Raw genomic sequence first — 6,000 nt, 5'->3', positions numbered from 1 at the left:
GTGGGGACAGCCCTATGTCCCCCCGAGTCCCCCGGGGTCCCCAAACTCCCCCAGCTCACCAGCACCTGGCTGTCCACCCTGGGGAGGGTGAGGAGCTGGTTCTCCTCTGGGCTGCTGATGGTGGCAATGTCGGGGAAGTCACACAAGTGCTGGCACTTCTGTGGGGACACCGCCAGGGTGACACCACCGTCACCCATGTCCCCACGCTGTGGGACCCCTGCCAGCACCTCGGAGCTGCCTGGGACAGGAGGCAGGGGTGGCTGGCAGGGTGTCACCAGGGATGTCAGACAGTCCCCAGGGATGACGGGCTGTGTCCAGGGATGTCAGAATGTCCCCATGGGTTTCATGCTGTCCCAGTGGATGCCAGACTGTCCTGATGGACGCCAGCCTGTCTCCAAGGATGTCACACAGTCCTCATGGGTGCCAGGCTGTCCTGATAGATGCAAGGCTGCCCCATAGCTGTCACAATGTCCCCATACTGCCAGACTGTCCAGATGGATGCACAGCTGTCCCCTTGGGTGCCAGGCTGTCCAGTGGCTGTCAGACAGGCCCCAGTGATGCCAGGCTGTCCCTAGTGATGCCAGGCTGTCCCTATGGGTTCCAGGCTGTCCTGACAGGTGTCAGGCTCTCCCCAAGGATGCCACTCTGTCCTCATGGGTACCAGGCTGTCCAGCGGCTCCCAGGCTGTCCCCAGCGATGCCAAGCTGTCCCATGGGTGCCACAATGTCCGCCCAGCTCCCAGCTCACCTGCTGTGACTGCAGATTTGTCCAGGCCTCTGCTGCTCTTCCTTGGCAATGGGCAGCATGTCCAGCACTGCCAGGCTCAGCCCCACAGCCATGCAGCCCCTGAGGAAATCCCTGTGGGACTGGGCAGGGAACAAGGCTTGGGGGTTTCTCCAATCTCCTGCTGTGCCAGGACACCTGAGGCACCCCAAGACCCCTGGTCTGTGCTGGTATCCTCTTCATGTCCCAGTGCCCACGTGAGTCACATCCTGCCCTGGGCTCTGGTTTGCTGCTGCTTCCCTGGCTCTGTCCCTGGGCCATGTCCCCCCCAGGGGACACAGTGACCCCATCTGGGCATCCTGGGGTGCCCTGTGTCCACTGTGGGATGGCCACGAGCAGCTCCAGGTGAGCCAGGTAAGAGGATCCACATCCCCCAGGCTCTGGTGGGTGCTGGAGGATCTCATGCCCAAAGCAAGGACCCTGAGCCATTGTTGGGATTCAGAGCTGACAGCCAGGAGCCCCTGTTGAGAACAAGCACAGAACCCCAAGCCCAGAACCAGGACCCCCAGGGAACAGATGCTGCAGAGGGTGTTGGATCAAGTTCCTGTGACCCCAGAATATTGGGATTAGTGCAGCTGTAGCTCTGCCCAAGAGAGCTCTTCATGCACTTTCTCTCTTTTCCTCCCTCTGGCCATGCAGGGAGCTCATGACTTCAGTGTGTGACTTGTGTGTGCAAAGAGCAAATCTGGGCAGAATTGGGGCAGGGAGGGTTTGGGGGATCTTGGGATGTGTGCTGGGCACAGAATGTGTTTTCCATTGGTCTGAGACTGTCTGCTGTGAAAAGTGGATTTAATATATAGCAGACGTTTTTATTCGTTTGTTTTGGTTTATTTGGGTTTTTTTGTTTGTTTTTTGGATTTTTTCTTTTTTTTCTTACAATAAATGAACATCCCTCTGTGTCTCAGGCAGCTCCTTCAGCAAGAAAAGCAGCTGGGATTTTGTGCCAAGGAGCTGAAAGCTGCAGGTGAAGCCTGGAGTGGAGGAAGCTGAGATTTGCACAAGGCTGCTCTGAGTCCCAGGGCTTGGGTGGGGAAAGTGGTGGGGAGGGAGTTAGGGACAGAGTCTGATTGATTGTCAGCCATAAAGGGTCTTGATGTTCATATCTATTCAGACTGCATTAGGAGGTTCTCTGGATCAATATCAATTGGAAATTGTTGATACCAACCTATAAACAGGAACAGAAAACTAAAAAGGACAAATCAATTTGCTCTGCATTGTCTTTAAATATAGTGTATTCACTTCAAATACCCTTCTGAAATCTCTATAATTAACCACAGAAGAATTGAAGACTTAATTAAATAATTCCCAGAGCCTTGTCTTGTTAGGGTGTTTTGAAATGTTAATGAGCCTTTCTCGCTGAATTCCTGAAGTGAAGAGCTGAAGACCGAACAAGCCTCTGGAGAAGTAAAATTCCTCGGGGAGCCTCCAAGTTGCTGAGGATGCATCCTCATCAGAGCAGGAATGAACAGCAATGGGCACAGCTTTCTGTCTGCCCCAGCTTTGGGATGAGCCCTGGGCCTGGAGCAGGAACAGCTCCTGCTGGCCACAAGGCCAGGGCTGTTGTGCTGATCTGGGCAGATGGGATGGCAGGAGGGGCTGCAGAGCTCTCAGCATCTCCTGGACAGGAGAGCAGGGCACACAGTGCTGCCTTTCAGTTGGTCTTAGAATTATGAAGGCGACATGATTAAAGGGATGAAATGGTTTTACCTCGGTATTTTAATAAGAAACTAGGTGCACAGCTCTTCCAAGGTGGAACCTGCTGAGATGCACACACCATATAATGTGTATAAAATTTTTATAGACCTTTCAAATTAGCCTATCAGTCTAGAATTCCCCAATAGGAAAATTAACAAAAGAAGTAATTTCTAAATTCTAAAGAAACCCACCAGTATGAGGCTAGGGCGCCGTTTATTAAATATGTTCTAGAGAGTTTTTGATGGCATAGGGCTCTCTGGCCTTTTACTATAAATATTTAGGCTTTCTGCCTTGCAGAATGTTAAATCTGAGGAAGAATATCAGACTACAAAAATTACAAGTATGTAGGTTAAGGGGATAGAGGATATGCTGCTTTGACCCCCGAAAGACTGCCAGCTGCCCCAAAAGCAGCAACGGAAAGGCGGCTGGCAGCGCTGAACAAGGCCCGGGCGCGCAGCCGCGATGAAGCAATCAGGCGAGTGCGGCTTCCAGGAGAACAGTAGCGCTTTAGGAAAGCGGTAAATACGAAAGAGGCGTAGACTCCTGCGTTTGGGATTCTAGAGGGTTTATTATAGGAACGGGGGTGGAGGACAAGGTAAGGGATAGGGTAGCCTAGAATCCGGAAACCCAGAAGCCCCGAGCCCGGTTCTGCACGGTGTTAAAAGGGCGGCGAGCACGGGGCGTGTCCAGACCCAGAGGACCTATCAGGAAGGGTCTTAGGGTGAAGGGCAGGCTTACAAACCAGTAACAGTATTGCAGGGGACGGTACATGACTTTTAACCAATGGGATGTTTTAGCTGGAGGAAAATTCTGGAACAGAAATTATAAATTCAAAGCTAGTTCACTGCAACAAGGATACAGAAGGTATGGAACAGGTATAAAAACGTCTAAAAGGGTATATGAAAAATAAAAGGCAAAAATCATCAGGCATCAAGAGGAAGCCTCCTTTTCCTTTGGCCAAGCCCGTTCCCCCATGGCTGGGGCTGAGTCCTCTGGCAGCTCCAGCTGCTGCTGTGCCCTTCAGAGGGGCTGAGGCCGTGGGGCCACTGCCCAGAGCAGCCTGGCCTGAGCAGGGCTGTGGGGCCAGAGGCGGCTGGGCTGTGCTGAGGAGAGGCCCTTGGTGCTGCAGAGAGCTCAGGGCAGCTGGCAGAGCTTGGAGGGAGCTGGGCTGGGCTGAGAGAAGCTGCCAGAGAAACCATCAGTGTCCATCTCAGCCTGTGTGAGCGTGCAGGGGCAGGACTGAGCCCAGGGCTTGTGGGGCAGAGCCAGGGCCTGGGGAAGGCATGGAAAACAGGCAAGTGGCCGAGAGAGGAGGCTGCTCTGTGCCCTTGGTGGCTGGAGGAGGGAAATGCAGAGCTGCTGTGGGATGGGGAGGGGGATTGAATTCCAGCAGACACCGATGTGGGGCTGAGGGACTCAAGGGCTCCTTGGCCTGAGTCTGTCCTGGAAAGGTCTCTCAGGTCTCTGTGCTCAGGAAAGCTCCAAGGGAATTCCCGCGGGGCTTGGCCCTGCCCGGCACGGCTGATGTCCCCCGAGCTCCACACTGCTCCGGACTGGTACTGCCAGTGCCGCTCGGGGTGAGGCTGCTTTGGGGACACCCAGGGCACAGCAAGGCTGCTTTGGGGACACCCAGGGCACAGCAAGGCTGCTTTAGGGACACCCAGGGCACAGCAAGGCTGCTTTGGGGCTGTGGGCAATGCCCAGCACTGGGGATGGGGCGAGTGGGGATAGCTGGGGCTGTACTGGTGGCAATGGTGGTGCTGGGAGCACCCCAGGCTGCAGGTGAGGAGCTATAGGGTGAGCAGGGAGTGGGGCTGGTAGATGGGAATGGGGAGATAGGTGGGGTAAGATGGAGAGGGACTCCCCAAACGGAGTAGGAGGCGAGTGGGAGCCTGCAGAAATCAGTGGTTAGCAAATACATTAAAAGCCACTATGAATCAAGAGGGATGGTGGGTTACAAACAGAAAATATATTATAGTTTCACCTTCTGTAATGAGGAAGTTATTACCAGATGAAAAATCATCATCACCTGGGGAGCTCACACATTGTTTGTTCTTCAGAAACCACTGGCCCATGGATCTGCACAATGCCCATAGTGCAAGAAGAACTGGAAAGTGACCAGCTCCAGTTGTGGCAATTTTTACCAATTCAACAGGGAGTCAGGTGTGACTTTAGGGTCACCAACCACCAGGGACCACCAAAGTGACCCCCAAGGGCAGAAAAATGCATGTGTAAATGGGAGGGAAAATATGTTAAAGATTTTTGAGGAATTATTATCATATGTATGTTTTTTCTGGGACAATCAATGAATATGTATGTAAAATACAGTCTGTAAACAGGAACATTCCTACACTCAGCATGCATGATATTTCAGAGGAGATATCCCCTTGTGCATCTGGCCAAATCAAGAATGGTGCTTCTAAATGCTACATTGGTGTTAAGGAGTTTCTGTTATTTTTATTGATTCTTTGGTAGCAGAGACACAATGGCCCCTTGGTTCCATGATGCCCTGTAGCATCACAATGATCGCCTTAGTTCCATGGGCCCTGTAGTGTCACAATGACCTCCTTGGCTTCACAGTGTCACAACTGGACTCCTGGTGAGAGACCCCAAGTGTCACAATGGATCCTTGTTTCCATAAGGTCTTGCTGTGTCACAATATTCTCCTCAGTTCAGTCAGGCCCCACAGTGTCCCAATGGTCTCCTTGGCTCCACAGTGTCAAAATGGCCCCTTGGTTCCATGAAGCCCTGCAGTGCCACACTGACCCTTGGCTATACAAGGCCTCACAGTGCCACAATGATCCCCTTGCTTCCACAAGGCCCTGAAGTGTCACAATTGATTCTATTGGCTTCATGGCACTCTGCAGTGTCACAATGGTCTCCTTCATTCCATAAGGCCCCACAGTGTCACAGTGGATTCCATTGTTCCATGAGTGTCACAATGGCCTTTTGGCTCCATGGGGCTCCGTAGTGTCACAATGATTTCCTTGATTCCATGAGGCTCTACAGTATTACAATGGACTGTTTGGCTCCACATTATCCCAGTGGATCATTGGTTCCATGGGGTCCCTACAAGTCACAATGGATTCCTTGTTTCCATCAACCCCCACAGTGTCACAGTGGCCCCTTAGTTCCATGACACCCTACACTGTCACAATGGCTCCTTGGTTCCATGGGACCCAACAGTGCCACAATGCACCACTTGGTTCCTTTGGCCTCCACAGTGACACAGTGGTTCCTTGATTCTGTGAAGCTGTGCAGTGTGACAATGCTCTCCTTGGTTCCATGAGGCTGTGCAGTGTCACAATGCTCTCCTTGGTTCCATGAGGCTCTGCTGTGTCAAAATGGCCCCATTGGTTCTATGAGGCCCCAGAGTGTCACAGTGGTCTCCTTGCTTTCCATGGTGCCACACAGTGCCACAATTGCCCCTTGGCCCAACATGGCCCCATAGTGTCAACATGGTTCCTTGCTTCCATGAGGTCTGGTAGTGTCAAAATGGATTCCTTGGTTCCATGGGGCTGC

Source organism: Lichenostomus cassidix, unplaced genomic scaffold (genome assembly GCF_008360975.1).
Source record: "Lichenostomus cassidix isolate B80296 unplaced genomic scaffold, HeHo_3.0 HiC_scaffold_46, whole genome shotgun sequence".
Classification (NCBI taxonomy): domain Eukaryota; kingdom Metazoa; phylum Chordata; class Aves; order Passeriformes; family Meliphagidae; genus Lichenostomus; species Lichenostomus cassidix.
The sequence above is the reverse complement of the archived record's forward strand: the minus strand, read 5'-3'. Positions refer to the sequence as shown.